The 21,989-nt window shown below is 40.0% G+C and overlaps 1 protein-coding gene across 10 annotated transcripts in view; it reads left to right on the forward strand.

The window, feature by feature from the left end:
* The window catches only part of RAD51B (RAD51 paralog B), a 769,161-nt gene that overhangs the window by 594,227 nt on the left and 152,945 nt on the right, over window positions 1–21,989 (forward strand). The window lies entirely within an intron of this gene.

The raw sequence follows: 21,989 nt of genomic DNA on the forward strand, positions 1-21,989 counted from the left end.
GGCGCTGTTTATGAGGTCCAGAGGTAGGCAGAGACCTTCATTATGGAACCCAAAGCCAACAGCAAACTAGAACTACAGGATGTCTTCCCACATTCACACTCTGCTTGCAGGCTGAAGAGCTAACCCACAAGGCTTTCAACAAAGGGACAATTTAGGGGAAGAGACTGCAGAATTCTCTTCTCAACTTCACATGGCTATAAATCTGTAGGATTGGCCAGACCTCTTAAACTTTATTTCCTTCAGAAGGAAAAGATCTCTTACTTAAAAAGGATTCTGTGTAAGATTACTAATGTACTGGTTTCCAATTCAATAGTATTTAAAAACAACAGCAGTAATAACAACAGATAGCATTTATCAAGTACTTAACCATTTGCCAAGTACTGAAGTGCTCTGCATATATTATTAATAATGCACTTATTATCACATCTTTGTAAGGTAAGTTCTATTATCCCCATTTTATACGTGAAGGAACTCAGTCCCAAAGAGGTTAATTGTTAGTTGTTGTTGATCTTAATAATTATTCACCAATTTAAGGTATAATTTTACAGATATATCTTATAATTGACTGGCTTTCCTGAACCCCACCTTCCTCAGTCTATGACACTGGGCCACAGATAATAAAATAATTAAGATCAGCACATTCTTAATTGTTAACCCACCTCAAACTATAACTGGGTCTTGGCCAGTTTCAAGTAATATCATCCTTTTATCAAGAAATCTAAAATTAAGACTTTTCTAAAGTCATGAGCGGGTATACAGAAAGTAATTGACTTGGCTGGGCGCAGTGACTCAGGCCTGTAATCCCAACACTTTGGGAGGCTAAGGCGGACAGATCACGAGGTCAAGAAATTGAGACCATCCTGGCCAACATGGTGAAACCCTATCTCTACTAAAAATACAAAAAATTAGCTGGATGTGGTGGTGTGCACCTGTAGTCCCAGCTACTTGGGAGGTTAATGCAGGAGAACCTATTGAACCTGGGAGGCAGAGGTTGCAGTGAGCCAAGATCATGCCACTGCACTCCAGCCTGGTGACAGAGTGAGACTCTGTTTCAAAAAAAGAAAGAAAGAAAGTGATTGACTTGGTGAATGAATGGGATCAACCATCCCACAGTGCTTGTACAGTAGAGTGGAAACAAACATGGTATCCGACTGAGAACGGTTTAAGGTATTGGAGGCAATGATTCTGTTCAAGTGCCAAGAATAAACCAATAGACTCTAGAGGGGCTCAGAAGTGAAGCTGCATGTCATGGTTTGACATCTAGGTTATAGCGATGCAACTTTCTTTTTTACCAGTTTCTATATCCTCTGTGCTTTCTATAATAGCCGCTCCAGGGAATGCTGATAATAACATTATCAGTTGCCATTTTTGTGCCAGGCACATGGTAAGAGCTATACAAACATTATCTTTACAATATGCTGTGAGGTCGGTTTTTACAATAACACTATGAAGTGGGTATTTTTACCCTGAATTTACAGATGGAAGAAATGGGTTATGGAGATTATGAAGTGCTCTGAAGTTAAAACAACTAGTAAATGGTAGAAAAGAGACTCTAAAGTGAGGTATAGCTACTAGTCTTTCCTCATAAATAGCGTGATAGATATCTGGTATTTCTGCTCACGCTTTCTCTCATACCTACACCATGATTTTCCTGTAAGGAAACATGCCTCTTCAATTTTTTTCAGCCTATGTTGTCTAGTTAGGGCTGATTATACCCACTGGCTTCATGTCTGACCAATGGAAGGATCACTTTTCCTGTCTACAGAGACTGGTTTGCAATAGTTGGTTAACCCAAGCTAAGCTGAATGGAGTAAACCCAGAATTTTGGGGAACAATAAGAGTTGCTAAATTGGTAGGATGTAAGACTAGAGCTCCCTGTGGCTGTCTTTGCCACCATATGAAGGAACCCGCTTGGGAATGACAATAAATCAACCTAGAATAAAACAAAAGAGATTGAGAGAATGTTCCAGGTGAAACGGGGGGAAGATTATGAGGTCCTCATCTGAGGCCCTAGATCCAACTATGCCTAAGGTCAGTTGCTCCTGAACATTCCAGTTAAGTGAGCTAATCAATTCCCTTTTTGTTTGGTCTCAATCCCATCTCTGTTACTTGTAACAGAAAGAATACTAAATAACACACATACTAGATACTCATAGTTACATACAAATGTGGGCCAGATAATTCTAATAATGAGAATCTGTATTGTTAAGTTAAAGAGTTTATTCTCCCATTAAGTAGAGATAATTCCTGATTATTCAGGGTCTATTTCCTGGTTCCTATATGATTCCATCCTTTTCTTTTCCTCTTCCTTCTTATGCATTAGCCCTTTGTCTCACTGGTTTCCTTTTGGCCTTTTCATTATTCACCTCCATCACAGTAGAGAGAGAAAAAAAAGCATGAAACTTACATTAAACAGCTTTTCTGGCTTATAAGGCTCTTGAAAAAGTTTCAGATGAAGAGTAAGTTAAAAATATTGACTTAAAAGCAATTACAAAATCATTTTGGGGTTTTATTTAGCCATTCTATCCATGGCTTTTTTTTTAAAAAAAAAAGAAAACCACATATTAAGCTTTGATGTCATTGCTTCCACGATAAAAATGCGACCTTTTCTGGGTTAGTTGCACTTAATCATTAATGATGAGCTGTAAAATATTCTTTCCAGTTCAAAAGTGGCATCAGACAAGTAACTAACATGAAATTAGTAATAATTTTGGAAATGTGGTCATTTAGCAAGCTGATATTTACTGAACATCTACTGTGTACTAGGTTAGGCTCTGGAAAAAGCAAAGATGAATAAAACATAATTTTCAAAATCTAGCTGGATCAGCAAGTCCGAATTGTGAGTGAGCAGGAGGGGCAGAGGTGAGGGTGGAGACTGGAGCAGCCAGTGGCCCATATTGAGAAGGACCTACTGAAGGCTTTGGAAAGTAGACACTATAGGAAGCTGAGGATGGTCTTCAGGAAGTGAAAAATGTGCTAATCCACTGGTGTGGGCTTGTGGATCATATACAAGGGTTTTAGTTGTCTGACGGAGAAAACTCATTTTAAGATTACATGAATATATGATCCATACAGTCTACAGGACATCCCTTTTATACATTGGCCATATTAATCTGAGAAAGCTGGAAGTACAGGCATGTCAGTCACTGAAGCTGTGGACTACAGTTCACCCTAAACAAGGAAGCGAGTGTTTTTTAACATGTCATCTCCTGGATTCCTGAGTCTTTTTGGGTTACCTCAAACCTGGACCATTTAGCTTCTTATGGGCAGGAACCTCATTGTGTTCATCTTTGTTTTACCTAATGTCTAACTCGGTACTTGGAATATAGGAGGTACTCAGTAAATATTTGTTGAATTAATATAACATTAAATAAATCATTCAGTTCTGAGTAGTCATTGTTTATACTTGTTATAAATATGGTTTATATAATTTCCAAGTGTGTCTGCCCTTTTTAGGTCTTGTGTTTTCATTTTGGTGTAGTCTGCTTTCAGTGGCACCCAGCTAGAATTTGCCTGCTCAACAGAAAATCTCTGGCAATACTGAATTGCATATCCTGGCTTGATTGCTGACAGAGAATGGCAGAGCACACACTCCGTCTTTAACTGGAATTTCCATGTATAAGAGAGGGGATGTTTTTGTTTGTTTATTCTCAAATGGAAAACAAAAAAGTAATGCATGCTAGTTGTGAAAAAAATATCAAGCAATATAGTAGGAGGGAATGTATTATCTTCCAGGCTTAGTATATAATCTTCTTGGCTTTTTCTATGCGTATATCAAAATATTTATGTACTCACCATATATAATGTCATATAACCTACTTTAAAAATAATCTACACATTATGGATAATTTTTCATGTAAATGTACATATTACTGATCATTTTTCATAGCAGCATAGTATTCATGGTACGGCTATACAGGAATGTAGTTAAGAGCATAACACAAAAATGAATGAAATTTTGTGTTCCTTAAAAACTTTCATTTTTAATTACTTAAAAAACAGCCAGGCATGGTGGCTCGTGCCTATAATCTCAGCACTTTGGGAGGCCAAAGTGGGCGGATCACAAGGTCAGGAGATCGAGACCATCCTGGCCAACATGGCTGGTGAAATCCCATCTCTACGAAAATACAAAAATTAGCCAGGCGTGGTGGTGCGTGCCTGTAGTCCCAGCTACTTGGGAGCTGAGGCAGGAGAATCGCTTGAACCCAGGAGGCAGAGGTTGCAGTGAGCCGAGATTGCACCACTGTACTCCAGCCTGGCGACGGAGTGAGACTCTGTCTAAAATTTAAAAAAAAAAAAATTAGCCTGCAAGACTATATCTCAGAAAAAAAAAACCAAAAAAACAAACAAACAAAAAAAACGGTGGCTCACTCCTGTAATCCAAACACTTTGGAGGCCAAGGCGGGTGGATCACCTGAGGTCGGGAGTTCAAGACCAGCCTGACCAACATGGTGAAACCCCGTCTTTAAAAAAAAAAAAAGAACCCACAAAAAAAATCTTTGATTTAAACCGAAGAACCAAAGAGGTAGCAATATAGCTTCATTTTAGAAATAGCTAAGTTAGTGCATGAATATTGTAGCCATGCTTTGCTTTATCGTTAACTTTGTCTAATCCTTCTACCTAGGGACACCAAAGAGCATGGTGAACATTTTACAAAGACTCCTTACAGTGTATTCTATACTGGTCTGGACTGAATGGATCTTTAAATCTAGTTGTTTTTAAATGTCTTTTAGTAAGGCCTACCTTAATTGAGCCTTTCTCTTAAGATCCTGATTTGAAAGGGGTAGATGGCTCAGAAAACTGCTCCAGATCACCAAATAAAATATCAAGCTCTGAACAATGAGATGCCTTAAGGCCATCCCCCCAGCTGTGCCCAAGATCATCCTCCCTCATCATGTGCGTCCTGAGAGCTGGAGATCCTGCCGCCGTGCCTGAGGAGGAATGAGGGCTCCAGGCTCTTGTATTGCTAACCCTAGTTTTTGTTTTTGTTTTGTTTCATTCTCTTTTCTCTTGCCTCTTCAGTGTCTCATTTCTCCTAGAGTTCTGGCTGACTCCCCTGGGGATGAATCTGCCACCTGTGCATACTGGAATCCACAGTGTCATTAGGGTAGTTATCTCTAATTTATTCTTCCTCCTTGTGATTAGAAGAACTAGGGCTGAGTATTGAAGAAAACTCATGTGGACTCTTGTCTTTGTGATAAAAGCTTCTGTCCCATAGTAATTAGGCAGAGCTCTAGTTTACTTCTAAAACATGATTAACTCCTTGGAAAGGAGGGGAGAAAACGGAAAGTTATTTAAGATGGGTACCCTAGGGGAACAAAGAAGAGGCTTTCCCCATTGTTATGCCTCCTAATTAGGCTAAACCCAAGGTTGCTGTGTGTCATTCCAGGAGGCAGTTGCCTGCCTGGTAGGAGGATAGGAGCAGAGGGGTGACAGAATGAAGCTGACATCAGAAAGGCCCCAAAAGAGCTTAGGACTTTTTTTTTTTTTTTTTTTTTTTTGGGAGACGAAGTTTCACTCTTGTTGCCCAGGCTGGAACACAATGGCACGATCTCAGCTCACTGCAACCTCCACCTCCCGGATTCAAATGATTCTCCTGCCTCAGGCTCCCGAGTAGCTGGGATTACAGGCACATGCCACCATGCCCGGCTAGTTTTTATGTTTTTTAGTAGAGACGGGGTTTCGCCATTTTGACCAGGCTGGTCTCAAACTCCTGACCTCAGGTGACCTGCCTGCCTCGGCCTCCCAAAATGCTGGGGTTACAGGCGTGAGCCACCGCACCCAGCCAGGACTTTTTAAAAGACTATGTCTTCTGGACTTACCTCCTGTTCCACCTCTGAAGGGCCCTCAGGGAGAGAGGGAGCTTAGACCCCACACTCTGTTCTGTAGTTCCTCACATAGTTTTTCTCACTCAGAACCACTGAAGGAGGTTGGGTTGCTTTATTCCTCATGACTCTCTGTTTTGCTTGACTTGTTTATGGTGAACATGTAGTATTTATATAATCAGAAAAACATAAAGCCATATTCATAGTGTACCAACGGGGAAAGAGAGAGAGAAAAATCAATTGTTTGTTGGGACTGGCAAATAGTCTCACAGTGTAGTCAAATCAGCATTAACAGTAAGAAGGGAATATGGGATTATGATACCATAAAAGGCCCGGGAGGATCCTGAGCAAACTTCATTTTTAGCATGACTGTTGGGGTCTCAGTGCCAGGCCATGCTGCACCCCACAAAGGCCCTATCCAGACTTCTCAGCCCAGGGAACGCCTTATACTGGACAGTTTTTGACTCCTTTGATGGTCAGTATTCATCTGCATTCTCAGCTTCAGGGTCCTGTGTTTCAGGCAAGATAACCTATTCACTCCTTCTGTAGAATGCTCAGCCGGGTGGTATGTGTGTTAAGTAGGTAGACTGCCTGAAGACACAGATTGAGCACAAACAAGTGATTCTAATGAGAATTTGCGAATTTTAAACTCTTTACATATCCAGTCTGGTTGCTGTCAAGTTCTTTCTGAGATCCTTCTGGTGCATATACCTGTTTCCTGAATTATTTCAGTCTGTGAGCCTATTTCTATCAGTTAAAGATACCTTAATTCCCCTATAATAGTTGATAAGTGAGTCATTCTATGGTTATATATAGTGTAAGATTTAGACACAGTCACATTGAAAATACAAAAGACAAAGCTGGCAGGTTCCTGGTTATACCCTGACAACACTGGAGAGAGTTACTGTATAAAGTTCCAGCTCTCCTCCATCTTTCTGAAACTAGATTTAGTTTGTGCTTAAAGGAAAAGCTGGGAAGGGTGCCCTGCTGTCTCTCTGTTACACCCTTCAACTCATCTGAAATCCTGTCTTGTGTTTTCTTCTTGTCCTTTGCCCTTGCATTTGCTGGAGGAGGACTTTAGGGAAATAGTAAGAATGCTGCAGTGACAGAGAGAATTAATTTGGCCATGCTCTGAAGAAAGAGCATGTTGATTTCTCACTAGCATTGGTTCCTCCACCCATCAGAGCAGTGCCAGGGATGTGGTACATTAAACAAACCAGTCCCATTTGACCAGCTGTTTTTGAATGTGTCAAGCCCAGATTTTAGCCTCTTTACACAGAAACATGTTGCCTTCCTTGAATCGGTTCCTGTGAGACTAAAGAAAGTCCCGTGTGGCCCAAGCATGATGTAACAGGGATGTGTGCTTCAGAATTCAAGACACACCCTCTGTGTTCCTGGCATCTTTTTGCTGTAATAATCGCATAGCCACAGTCTTCCTTCTGTGACCCAGAGTTGCCTCGCTTCGGCTGCATTTTCTAGCGGGCCTGAACAGGAGGACCCAAGTCTGTTTCTTAAGGGTCTGTGGATAGTGCTGGGAAGTCAGGCTTGCCTAACCGGATGTCTAGAGAGCTTAGGATTTATGGCTGGACAGAGCTCTTGTGCATCTTGGTTTTTTGGTTATTTATATACTCCTGATTTAGGGTAGAGAAAGGGAATGGATTCCTGTTGCTTGAAATTGCCTGTGACAGTATTTGTTTGCTTTAATTGGCATTAGATTTAAGTTTCCAAATTCAGATCATGATGAAACCAGTTTATGCTTACTTGAAAGTTGAAGTTGGTGATACTTATGTTAACATTTTATTTTTAAAAAACCAGTAAAAATAAAATTTAAATGTAGTATTCGATGGCAAAGAACTTACTAGCAATAAAGTCAGTTCTTACTTCCTTCAGAGTACCCAATGGTAATATTAACAAATGGTAATATTAACAATTGTAGTAATGGTTAGTAATATCATTTTAAACTTAAATGTACAATTCTATAGCCTGTGTATGAAGTTGTACTTTAGCCTTACACACATAGGCACTCTCACATGGACAGCAAGGAAAGGCAATTAGACCATTCAACTAACTCTTTAGCCTTAAAATGGAGCAAGTTACTAACTTTTCTGCATTTTTTTTTTATCCCCATAAGATTCTCTCATCATAGTGCAAAGAAAGTAATATTTCTCAGGTTCCTATGATGTGCCATATTTTTCACTAATTTCATCTCTTTAATCCTCACATTAAGCCTATGAGATGAGTGCTATTGTATTCATTTTAGAGATGAGGAAAGTAAGGCTTAAAGAGTTTAGAGTACCCAAAATTATATAGCCAAGATTTGAAGACATGTTTGGCCAAATCTAAGATGTGTTACATTTTGTAATAATGTTGATTGTACTTGGCCCCAAGCCACCTTTTTTAGTGCCCTATAAGCATGATTTGATAATAGCTAAAAAAAAAATAGTATTGAACAGGCTTAAGAGGAGCTATTTGGTACATATGTACAGTGGGATGTGTGTTGTGTGCACACTTGTGTGCACGTGAGTAACTCTCAAACTGATATTATGACAATACTACTAAATCACTACCTAATTGAAGATAGAAAAACTAAAGTTCACAAAGAGTGCCTCCGCTTTAATGTGGAGGTTTGACCACATGTTCATTCTTTCTCATGATTCATTTGAAATTATTTCCATGTGATAAAATAGTAAAGTTAATCCAAAAAGACAAAGAGAGTGTAAATCTTTTTAAGACATCAACAGATTTCAGCAAATAATGGAACACAGGAAATGATACAAGATTGGCAAGAAAGAACAGAGTGCCTTCAAAATAGTGTAGGAGTAGAACACTTGAGAGATTTCTTCAGGACTTAGAAGTACCAGATATCAAAGAAGACAGAAAAGACAAAAACAGCAGATTGGTTTAAAATTTTATATGAAATATATAAAGTAGGTGAACCTCCTTTTTCATGCTAGAAAGGCAAGTGACAAATCTCCAACCCAGGATAAAAGCCAAAATTTATCTTTGGAGACAGACTTGGGACTCTAGACAAAGCAAAGGAGAAAAATGGGCATTTTGTTAAAACAGAGGATTATGCCTGCCAAATGGTGAATCTATAGCCTCTTTCTCTGCCCTGCTTCTAGAATGTAGCAACCAAACAAGAGAGTGAAGGACTCATTTTTTAAATATCAGTCCACCTCTGAGAAGGTATCTCCATTTATTGACTCTACAGTGGATCCCACCAGTTTACAAATGCTGTATGTATACACAGTGCTTTTAACTGTATTTTTAGTATAAAAATATTTTATGCTTTAAATATGATTGAAAACCAAGTATCACCAGACTTTGGAAAATGCCTGTCATATCAAGGAGAGAAGAAAACAGAATAAAAGAACCATGAGGACTTAGAGATAATGTAAGATTCAGAAGAAAACTTAAAGTATAATTAATTTCCTCAGAGTTAAAATGTCATAAGAACAAAAATAGGAAGCAGTGAATTAGAAATGGTAAGAAGACAAGGAAGAGTGCCTGGAAATTAATAATATGATAGGTGACAGATTCAACTAAAGAGCATAAAGATAAAAAAGTGGCATTATTTGCTATTTTAAATTATGTGTAAACATTAAGTTGATTAAAAAAATCAGTTGTCTAGTGCTGTGAAAACTTTTAAAACAGAAAAAGGAGGAGTCAGAATTGAAAGGGGAGATAACCAAGATAGATGCTGAATGGCTTAGGAGATTCAGTTTTCAGCATGGTGGACCAACACACTCCCAAAATCTACACCTCCATAAAAGTAACAAGAACATTGACAAAAACTGTCAAAATAAACTTCTTCAGAATTCTGGAAATTAAATAAAGGCTCACAACAGTCTAAGGAGTGTTTATTTGAGGGAAAAACAAAACAAAACAAAACAAGTGACTCTCAGGAAGAACAGCAAGACTTGTGGAATTTTAACTGCCCTAATTCTGTTCTCTTTTCATCAGTGCTATAGTAACCTTGAACATCAACAGTCTTTATTTGTGGCGTCTTTGAAAGCTAGCATGGTAGCAGCCACTGGAGAGGATAAAACAGGTTTGGAGCACCTCAAAAACCCCATCCCAGAGAATTGCTATTATTTGACCTAACAGCTTGCTAAGAAGCTCCATTCTCAGGGCTTGTCTTTATTTGATCTAGACTCAGAACTTGGTCAATGTGAACAGCACTACCCACAGAGCATTTGTCGAAAATAGTCAGTGGTAATTGCTTACCATCATGGCTGCCCAAGGCTCCATTACCAGGTAGGGCCAATAAGAGGCTGACCAAAAAAATGTAAAATTAATCTGGGAGAATAAGATGGCTACAGGGGGTTTTGTAAAGCTCTTACATATACCAAAGAATCTAGAGGGCCACATACATACCCAGCGCTTTGTAATAGCTGAGAAAACCTGAAGCTCTCACTTCTGGCTGCCCTTGAGGCTGTGTGCAAGAAGGAATTAAACAATAAAACAGAGTTATATGGCTTGATGGAGTATTGAATGCATGACCCAATTCACACATACACACACACACACACACAGAGAGAGAGAGAGAGAGACAGACAGACTGAAAGATTTACTGATTCACAGCATTTAAGGAAATCTGTCGTGTCATTAGTGGACCACTAAGTCACTTCATGTATAAGGGATCTTCAGTAAAATTATGAAGTCAGTGCCTGACTTCTCATCAGAAACCAGAGAAGCAAAGGTAATAGAATAACATATTCAAACTGTTGAAAGAAAAAGATTGTCAATCCAGAATTCTATATCAAACAATACTATCCAAAAATTAAGACATTCCCAGAAAAACAAAATCTGAAAGAATTTGTCACTAGTACACCTGCCATAGAGAAAATACTAAAAAGAATTCTTTAGGCTGAAATGAAAGGACACTAGAGAGTAACTCGAATCCATATGAAAAACTAAAGTGTGTTAGTAAAGATAAATATATAAGTAAATATAAGGCAATATAATGTATTTTTGTTTGTAGGTCTTTTCCTCTACGATCTTATTTGAAAGATAACTGCAAAAAGCAATTATAAAACTGTGTAGATGGGCTTATAATGTATAACAGTGTAATCTGTATGACAATGGTACAAGGGAGGGAAAGAGAATAGGGCTATATTGATGCAAAATTTTTGGAAACAATTGAAATTAAGGTGGTAACAATCTGAACTAGTTTTAAGTTAAGTATGAATGACAATATTCAGGGCAGCCTCTAAGAAAATAACTAAAAAATGCATAGTGAAAAAAATAACAAGAGAGTTATAATTGTATACTAGAAAAATATCTAACACAATGCAGTAATAGCAGAAAACCGTAATGGCAAAACAAAGGAACAAAAAGAAGATACACACAGAAAACAAATACTGAAATGGCAGGCATATAGTCTACTTCATCAATAATTACATTAAACGTGAGTTGATTAAATGCTCTAACCAAAAGGCAGAGATTGGCAAAATAAATTTTTTTAAAAAAACAACATGATTCAACTATACGCTGTCTACAGGAGACACACTTTGAGTCAGACACTGATAGGTTGAAAGTAAAAAGATGGAAAAATATATGTCATGCAAACAGTAAAGAAAGCTGGAATGGCTATGCTAATATCAGACAGAATAGACTGTAAGACAAAAATCATTACTGGAAACAAAGAGACATTTTATAATTATAAAAGGATCGCTCCATCAAGAAGACCATAACTTTAAACAGATGTGTACCTAACAAGTGAGCCCCAAAAAACATGAAGCAAAAACTAATAGAATTTAAGGGAAAAATAGAAATTCAGTGATAATAGCTGGAGGCTTCAATACCCCACTTTCAATAATGGATAGAACAACTAGATAGAAATTCAACGAAGAAATAGAAGACTCAAACAGCACTCTACACTAAGCAGACCTCACAGGCCTAGTTAAAATTATATTTTTTAGGGATTCAGATGAGCTTACTTTATGCTCCCTAATTTCTGTAGAAAAAGTTGTGAAGTAGACCGTGTATAGACAAATTAATAAATATTTTCCACCCTGCCATTTCCAGCAGAACAATCTACCCAACAACAACAGATATATGTTCTTCTCAAGTATAAATTAGGCCACAAATTGAGCCTCAATAAATTTAAAAGATTGAAATCATACAAACTTCTCCAATCACAACGAAATGAATTTTTTTTTTCTTTTTTTTGAGACAGAGTCTCACTCTGTCACCCAGACTGGATTGCAGTGATACCATCTCGGCTCACTGCAACCTCCACCTTCCAGGTGATTTGTGTGTCTCAGCCAACTGAATAGCTGGGCTTACAGGCATGCACCACCACATCCAACTAATTTTTGTATGCTTAGTAGAGGCAGGGTTTTGCCATGTTGGCCAGGCTGGTCTTGAACTCCTGGTCTCAAGTGATCTGCCCACCTCAGCCTCCCAAAGTGCTGGTATTATAGGTGGGAGCCAACATACCCAGCCCTGGAGTTAAATTAATAATAAGTAACAAAAGAAAAATTTGGAGGCCGGGTGTGGTGGCTCACGCCTGTAATCCCAGCACTTTCTGAGGCCAAGGCGGGCAGATCATGAGGTCGAGAGATTGAGACCATTCTGGCCAACATGGGGAAACCCCATCTCTACTAAAAATACAAAAAATTAGCTGGGTGTGGTCATGCATGCCTGTAGTCCCAGCTACTCGGGAGGCTGAGGCAGGAGAATTGCTTGATACCGGAAAACAGAAGTTACAGTGAGCGGGGATTGAGCCACTGCACTCCAGCCTGGCAATAGAGAAAGACCCTGTCTCAAAAAAAAAGAAAGAAAAATTTGGAAATTCTTAAATGTGTACAGATTTAAAAACACACTCACACAGACACACCCTAAATAAGCAATAGATCAAAGATTAAATCACAAGAGAAATTAGAAGTGAATGAAAATGAAAACAGAAATACAACATACCAAAACTTACGTGGTGTAGTTAAAGCAGTGGTTATAGGGAAATATATAGTTTAAATGCTTATGTTAAAAAATAACTTTATTGCATGTAAATTATACCTAAATAAAGCTGATATAAATGTAGATTTGGTGGCCCATATTTTTGACTGTATAAATTTGCATACTACCATGTATTTATAGTCGATAAATTTTCTCTGATTGTGGCATAATTCAGGAGGAATTACTAACACTTTCAAACCACATGTAAAGTTCACTGGAAAAAAAACCCAACCTGGTTTTTAAATTGTATTAATAAATATTAAGCTTGTAGTTAATTACATGCATGCTAAAGTAGTTAGAGAAAAGTGTACTAATGTTTGCAATTTACTTTGACATGTAGTAACACCAGAACAAAAAATAAGATGGGTTGACGGATAAATATATATGTGATAAAAACAAGTGTATTAAAATGATTTTGGTTTTTGTTTCTGTTTTTTGAGACAAGGCCTTGCTCTGTCATCCAGACTGGAGAACTAATCATAGTTCATTAAACCTCAAATTCCTGAGTTTAAGCAATAAAATGTTAATGGTAGAACCAATTGATATGTTTGTGAATAGTCACTATAAAATTCTTATACTTTTGTTGTATGTTTGAAAAGTTTCATAATAAAATGTTGGGGAAAAAACAGTAAACTCAAAATGTCATTCTGACTCTCAACTATTTGCTATTCCATCATTTACTAAGTTAGTATCCTACTGATCAGAAGAAATTAATGTTTTCTTTAAGGAGCTTGCTCTTTTCTAGGCAATACTTTCTTATACTTTGGGAACCTGATGTATATTTATATTAAAGGTAAACATTTTGAGAACAGTCACCAGAGAGATGTTATACAAGAGCATAATGATATTCTGTGAGGTCATAAGATCCTATAATCCCAGGGGCAAACTTCCTAAGAGACTCTTCCCAGAGACTAGAATTATATTTTTAGGGATTCAGATGAGCTTACTTTATGCCCCCTAATTTCTGTAGAAAAAGTTGTGAAGTAGGCCATGTGTAGATAAATTAATAAATTCATTTTCCACCCTGCCATTTTCCAGCACTATATTACTTCTACAGATCTTGCTCTTCTATTTTGAGAAGGCAGTTTAGATGCCGCTAAACTCATTCTCTGCTCTCGCCTTATAATCCTGCAAAGCTGCTGGTGTTGAGGCTTCAGTGTTCCATGCAGAGTGATTTTCCAAGTGATGAAGCAGATTCTAATCAGTCTAAGATCCAAATACAGACTGAGAGTTGGACCTCTGCCACCTTTCCCTCCAGCTCTCGCAACACAATGGGGAATTCCTGTGAGGATCACTGGGTACACTTCAAGCTCCCCTGATCCTGTGGCCTCGTTCCAGTCCCAGATCTTCCTGTCTGGAGCATTTCCGGCCCTTCTGTCCTTTGGCTTGGAGAGTTCAGCTCAACCTGGGAAAGGACAGAAGACGGGGTTATCAAGAGCCTGTTGAATTATCTGATGCAAGACTAACTGGTTTGTTTGCCTCCCTGGCTCTCTTCCTGAGCTTCAAAGCAGCTGAGAAAACAACTTTTTTCTAAGTCTTGGACAAGGAGGAAAACCCTGGCATGAAGGATTTCTGTCGCAGACACTTGGCATAGCTAGAGGAAAGGTTTGTTTAACTTAGCAATGGGTTTTATTAGCCTAGGTCTCCAGTTGAAGTGAGAGAATAGGGTCCCTGTAGAAGGACATTTCAGTGAGTGGGCTTCCTCCCTAATTTCTCGGCAGGACCCTTGCATGAAGATGAAAGTATCAGACACATTCAACAAGGAAATCCCCACCCAGTTTATCAACAACCACATAATCTTACTGATCATGAGGGAGACTGAGACAGGATTAAAAAACTAGCAGGACAGGAAATTGTGGATGGATGCAAAGTCATGTTTCTGAGCTGTCTATTTCAGTTGCTTCTTGCTGTACTTTACTTTGCTGAGCTTATTACACTGTCTCTGGGCCCCACATTTTATAGCAGATAGTAGGGACAGTAAGAAAGCCAGTCCTACCGCCTGCCCTTACAGGAAGAAACTCTTCTGCTTAGACTTTTCCTCTGCCAGCTCATTTCACTCTTCCTTTTACCTCCAACTGATGTGAGATTTGGGGTTGTGGGTGGGAAGGGGAAGGAAATAGAAGAGAGGAAGGATTCCTTACTAGTGTCAAAGGAAGCCTTCCTGGCACAGGAATTAGAGAAGAGAAAGTAGAAGAATCAGTGCCAGCTTACCCTCAGCTTATGGCTGCCTATTCATGTCTGCTTTCCTGGGCCACAAAGGCAAAACTCACTTTTTCCTAAGGTTGGGGCTATATCGCAGGAAGTCATGTAAACTGCCAGGACCAGAACTCTATAAAAGCAGCCTCCAGGCCGGGCACAGTGGCTCGCGCCTGTAATCCCAGCACTTTGGGAGGCCAAAGCGGGTAGATCACCTGAGGTCAGGAGTTTGAGACCAGCCTGGCCAACATGGTGAAACCCCGTTTCTACTAAAAATACAAAAAATCAGCTGGGCGTGGTGGCAGGTGCCTATAATCCCAGCAACTCAGGAGGCTGAGACAGGAGAATCAGCTGAACCCAGGAGGCAGAGGTTGCAGTGAGCTGAGATTGTACCATTGCACTCCAGCCTGGGTAACAAGAGCAAGACGCTGTCCCAAAAAAAACCAGCAGCCTCCAGGATAGCCTGTGCCCAAGGCTTCTGCATCTCTGTGCTGTCTGCTCCACACTGGCCTTCCTAGCCACCCATGGAGAAGGGCTGGGCTCGGTTGCCTCAGATGAGGGCCACACCTATACTTTGAAAGGAGGACCCAGACACTATCCCTAGAAGGTGTCACCATCCTGGAGAAGGCCTGAGGTTCCTATGCCCAGCACTTTCTGTTCTGTGGCTCCTTTTCCACTTACTGAGCCTCTTGGAAGTGGGATCAAGCCAGGAAAAACATGTGATGCTATAGCAAGCTGAAACCAAAGACTTGACTTTGGGCCTGGCCAAGCTGAGAATATTGGCAGTGATTGACTGGGAAGCCTGCCGTTTTCTATGGCATTTTCTGAGTTCCCTAACTTTGGGAAGAGGGAGCCAGATAAGTCCTAAAAATGGATGTGAATCAGTAGAGCTTCTGTGGGTCATCAACTTGTGCATTTATTCCCTCATTCTTTCTTGCATTTCATAATGAAGCTTCCATTACGTATATAGCACCACACTAGAGGTTTGTGGGACCAGCAGCGGCAGCAACGAGAATGGTCAAATAGATTATAGTTAATTCAGGTAACATTAACTGTCAAGCAGTCAAGAAAACTATTAAATCCATATTAGAGAATACGGATAAAATGTGAGGGGATTAGAGAGAGATGGCTGGAGAAATCGGCAGAAGCTTCTGGAAGAGGTGACATTTGTATTTGGATTTTCAGAGATGAAGGGTAGAAGGCAGACTGCCCGTGTGGAAGCTCGTGAACAGCTGAGGCTACCGGCATGGATACCCTGTCCAGCCCCCTTCTTTGTCTTGAATCATGCAATATCCATGCAGAAAAGAAAGTGTCCTTATTTGCTGTTCTGTATCCTGCCTCATTTGACGTATAATCCCAGAAAAGTGGATGGAGTTGTATGTGACAGATTGGGAGCTGCCATCGTGATGGTTACAAGTACAGACCAGGTAGTCTTGGTTGGAACCCAGCTTCGGCACCTACCTTCGAGGATTATTGTGAAGATGAATGTCTGCTGGTTGTTGTTCTCATGAGCAGTGTAAGTGTAGGAACTCTGGAAGTCCCCCCTACCCACCGCAGTTCTACTGCACTTTCTATCATTACAGACCCATTTCTCTTTTTGAGAGTCTTATATTACAATGTAGACACACCTGAGAAGGGTAACATGGGAAGGTTTACCAGCCCTCACTTTAGGGGTAGAGAGAATTAGCTGAGAGCTTATTTACAGAGAGCAAAACAGAAACCTGTGGGGAGGGACATAAAAGGAGGAGAGAGTTTGCAGGGAGAAGCCCATGGGCCCCAAAGGCCAATTTTCCTTCCACACTTTACTTAAGAGTACCACCTAGGCCTCTGCTTCCACTTGTAAATGGAGAGAAACCTCCACACACCAGCATAGGGATGAAATGAAGAACAGTGAGGAAGGTGCCTGCCCATCATTCTAGGAGCCTGCAGCTGAAAAGCACCACATTGGGCCCTGCAGAAGGGAACGGAGTGAGATTACAGAAAATGCCCAGATCTTCTGAGTTCCACTGAGAATTCAGAGCTTGCCTCTAAGAAATAAACTGAGGTAGAAACAGGTGGTAGTATTTTAGTAAGTGCAAATTTACAGAGTATAAATTCAATCTGCCTGGTCCAGAGTGTGGTACTCAATAAATGTTTGTTGATGGAGGGATTGAATGCCCTAGAGTGAGGAGCACATTGTAGAATGTCACAGTGGAAAAAGCCCAAAGGCTTCCCTGTATTGTCTGTCTTCTGCCACCAGAATGTCAGCTCTATAAGATCAGGGACCTCTCTGTCTCATTCCCTGCTCTATCTCCTGCACCTAGATCAGTGCTGAACACAGAGGAGAAAGCCCAATACATATTTGTGTATTGAAAAAGTGCATGAATGGATGGGTGGATGGTACAAATAACAAGAATTATTTCCAGATGGTAGTGGGATTGGGGATTCAGCATCAAATATATTTGGTATACTTTAAATGTTCCCCCAGAGAATTGATGGCTGTTTGGATCAATGGATTGATTAATCAAAACAGGGTCTCGCTATATTGACCAGGCTCATCTCAAACTCCTGGCCTCAAGCAATCCTCCTGCCTGAAACTCCCAAATTGCTGAGATTACGGGGCCAACCCCTCCAAAGAATTTTAAAATGTGAGTGACCACTTTCCTTGCAAGGATAGGTAAAAAGAGGAGAAAGTGTATTCATTAGAATGCAGTTAAAGCTGCGCTGGTCTGATATGAAGGAAATATTCAAGAAGAAATAGTCTGGCTATTTGTGGGAGATGGGATTAACCACCCACAATACCACATACCTACCACATGAAGCCCAGGCTTTTTGAGCCACATATGTCTACACTCATTCTTGCTCAGTTACATATTTCTGTGAACCCTCAGAGTTCCAAAGCCAATTTTCACACACTGCACACAGGTTTGAGTGTGATCAGAATTTTTCACTAGGGCCCTGGTGTTTTATTAGGCAGCTAGGCCTCCCTGCAGGGCATCATGTGTTGGAAAAGACTGAATGATACTTGAAAACTGCCTAAGTCAGACAATGATTTGAACACCCCAGATTTATAGGATGGCTGAACATCTGAACTAGCACAGCCTAAATTATCTGCTGGGAGGTTGTCTGCTTTAGAAGAGGATAGTTTATAGTTTGAATGGCAGAAAGGTCATGGGGCATTAATTCGGATCTAAAAAAGGGAGGAATCTATATGTATCCATAAAGATACATGGAATGCATCACTTATTTTCCTGAAATATATTGAAATATAATTTACACTTCCCCTCACTAGTGTATAATACTACAGAATCTTCAGGTTACAAAACTCAAAAGCAATATGCATCTTCATATAGTATATAATAGTATATAATACCAGTGTATAATATTACAGAATCTTCAGATTAGAAAACTCAAAGTAAAAGCAATATACATCGGGCTGGGCGCGGTGGCTCACACCTGTAATCCCAGCACTTTGGGAGGCCGAGGTGGGTGGATCACTAGGTCAAGAAATCGAGACCATCCTGGTCAGCATGGTGAAACCCCGTCTCTACTAAAAATACAAAAAATTAGCTGGGCATGGTGGCGCGTGCCTGTAATCCCAGCTACTCAGGAGGCTGAGGCAGGAGAATTGCCTGAACCCAGGAGGCGGAGGTTGCGGTGAGCCAAGATCACGCCATTGCACTCCAGCCTGGGTAACGAGAGCGAAACTCTGTCTCAAAAAAAAAAGCAATATACATCTTCACTCCAGTCCTCTTACCATGATGTTTGCATTGAAGTGTTTGTGGTCATGGATTGCTTTGGGCATCCAACTACCTTCTTTTTTGTCATTGTTTTCTTTTGGAATTTGGGCCCCAGTCCAAACACATTGCATCCGGCATGGTTTGCTGGATGAGGAGGAAAGCAAACTATCCCCTCCCTTGTTCCACATACTGTATCTCCATTGATATAACCTGAGAACATGCTAGATTCTTGAGAATTACATCTCACAGCTGACTAATATTGAACTATAGTTAACCAACATTCCATTTTCTGAATACTAAATCTTATTTCTCCTGTTCCATAATGAATCATTGGTGCTCTGTTCTCAAGGACAAGGCCTTTCATTTTTTTCAATAAAATTGCATCCCAAACAATGAGTAGGGTTTGTTCCAACATTCCAACCAAATTGAGATTTGTTTTGATATCATGATTATCTAATCTAATATATGAACTCTTTCTCTAAACTCCTTGTCTTCTGTTACCTTCCCATCAATTCAGCATTTCATCAGTGGGTTTAGTTACATGATTCACAAGTCCAAATGTCACCTCTTCAGTGAGATCTCATGATACTCTTCAAAATTGACACCCCCACCTTCAATCCAATACACTTCCTATATTCTTTATCTTGTCATATAATTGTATTTATTTTATACTTCTTATCTTTCTTTAGAATATAAGCTCTATTAGAGCAGCAGTTTTTGTCAGTTCCATTTCCTGCTGGATTTCATATTTGTTGTATGGATGTATTTGAATACATCAGCAATCTTATTCAAGTCAGGAAGACCAAGGCTAGAATTCAGTACATTCTGCTAGAGATTGCCGTCCCTCACCAGGTTACTACTGGCCTTTTGGTCACTCACAAGTCCACTTAGTGGTATTAGTATCCAACTCAACTTATCTTCACTTTATCCAGAAGACTATCAAGAGAGTTTGTCCCATTTTTTGCTGAAATCAGATATTTTGTATTGGTGATAGCCCTCTGATCTATCAATCTGGAAGTTCTTTTCCAAAGAAAGGAAATGGAATTCATCTGACATAACTTACCACTTCCTTTTTCTAACTGCACACGCATCATCCTTTTGATGACTCATTTTAAACTCTGCTCCAGGACAGTGCATTAATCAGTGACCTGTCCAAACTCTCTGATTTCCTGCAGGGAGGTCCCTCCAGGTGTGAGATCCTCTTGGCTGGGGTTCAGGGCTTGTTCACAGAGTGGCTATTAGAAGGTGGAGTTAGCACCACAGAGTCAGAAGGCTTCGGCTCAGATGGCATTCTTTTTTTCTGGGTCTCTGCTTCTGCAGTCCATGAAATAAAAATGGTAATATTTTTAAAAATATGGCACGATACTTTATTTATTGCTAGTTATTTACGCCCTTTTGGTTTCGTATCTAGTTGCTACATACAGACAACAAAGATCTGAGATTTTGGATATGTTTAGTTTATTTTTACTGCTATTTGATCTAGAGGATTTACATTTCTCTTATCTATTTCCTTTTCCCCCTCTTTCTGACACAGCTGTAGTTTATGCCCTTATCATCTCATCACTGATTTATTGGAGTCACCCCCAACTGGCCCCACAGCTCCCATCTCTTGCCTCTCCGTCTTAGACTCTTCAGTCAGGCTAATTGCCTAGAATCTGGCTACTCAAAATGTGGTCTGTGAACCACAGCATCAGTGTCTCTTGGGAGCCTGTTAGAAAAATGCAGACTCTCCCAGGCTCCACTCAAAACCTACAGAATCAGAATGTGTAGGTCAGCAGACCCACCAGTGATGCAAACTCACATTAAAACCAAGAACCACTGTCTTTTCTTCTACCATGCCATTCCCCTTCTAAGGGGTATTCAGAAATTTCACATTGAACTGTCTCTAAACTGTCTCAGGCAGAAAGGGATCCAGGATCCACCTTAATTTTCAAATGAGATATTTTTGACATGAAAGTGTAAGTGCCCACCTATACTTCCTTCTCATTGGTTCTGAGAATGATGAACTAGTTTATCTAGATAACTTTAGAACACTTGTAAAAATAACTGAAATTCAACTGGAGACTTCCTTCTGGTAGAAACCAAGTATATTGTTGTTTGGTGAGAGAGGGTGAAGGGGTACTTGGGAAGCATATGTGATGGGTTAGTTGAAAATGTTCCTATTATTTATTATGAACTTATTTTGTGTTTGATACAGTGACAGGTGTTTTGTATACTTAATTTAATCCTTATAATAATCCCACTTAGGAAGATATTTTTATTACCATTTTACATGTGGGGAAACTGAGACTTAAAATGTTTAGGTTGTCCAGAGTCACAGTTTTGGTTAGAGTTCAGGCTGCACTGTAGTAACAAAGATATCAAAATACAGTGGTTGAGACAAGTGGCTCTGTTCTGAGAGGACTGTGACCCCGGGTAGGAGACACTGATGTTCTCTGAAGACACCCAGCTTCCCTCTCTCATGCTGCTTTGTCATCCCCAGGGTGTTGTCCACACCCATGTGCTTGGAGCTGGTTCCTGTCTTGGGAAGGATGAAAGGGAAAGTGAAGGGCACTCCACCTTAAGTAAATGCTCTCCACCTTAAGTAAGAGAAAATGTAGTCACATAGTAAAGGATTTGGTGAAGGACCAAGGCCAACGAAGAAATCTTCGATTGCTTTGCCTTTAGCAAGTTATTTATTTAGCAGTTTTCTCATGAAAACATAATCCAGAAGTTCTACCTGTGATTTGTACTCACATTCTGCTAGTCAAAGCTTGGTCACATAGCCACACCTAGTTGCAAAAGAAGCAGAGAAATGTAGAAACCTGGCCGGGTGCAGTGGCTCACACCTATAATCCCAGCACTTTGGGAGGCTGAGGCGGGTGGATCACGAGGTCAAGAGATCGAGACCATCCTGGTCAACATGGTGAAACCCCGTCTCTACTAAAAATACAAAAAAAAAATTAGCTGGGCATGGTGGCGTGTGCCTGTAGTCCCAGCTACTCTGGAGGCTGAGGCAGGAGAATTGCTTGAACCCAGGAGGCAGAGGTTGCGGTGAGCCGAGATCGCGCCATTGCACTCCAGCTTGGGTAACAAGAGCAAAACTCCGACTCAAAAAAAAAAAGAAACTTGGGGAGCTCTTTACTAAAGGGAAGAAGGGGAATGGCTACTAGAGGAAAATTGTGGGCTTTGCCGTAGGCTCCTAGCTGATGAGTGGAAGAGCTGGATGCCAAGCCTATCACTAAAACCTGTGATCTTTTCATCACATTTCCCTACCACTTCTCATAGTTGACAGTACATATTTGTTGAA

The sequence above is a fragment of the Aotus nancymaae genome, unplaced genomic scaffold (assembly GCF_030222135.1).
Source record: "Aotus nancymaae isolate 86718 unplaced genomic scaffold, 86718_ANA_hifiasm-v0.15.2.pri h1tg000011l, whole genome shotgun sequence".
Classification (NCBI taxonomy): Eukaryota; Metazoa; Chordata; class Mammalia; order Primates; family Aotidae; genus Aotus; species Aotus nancymaae.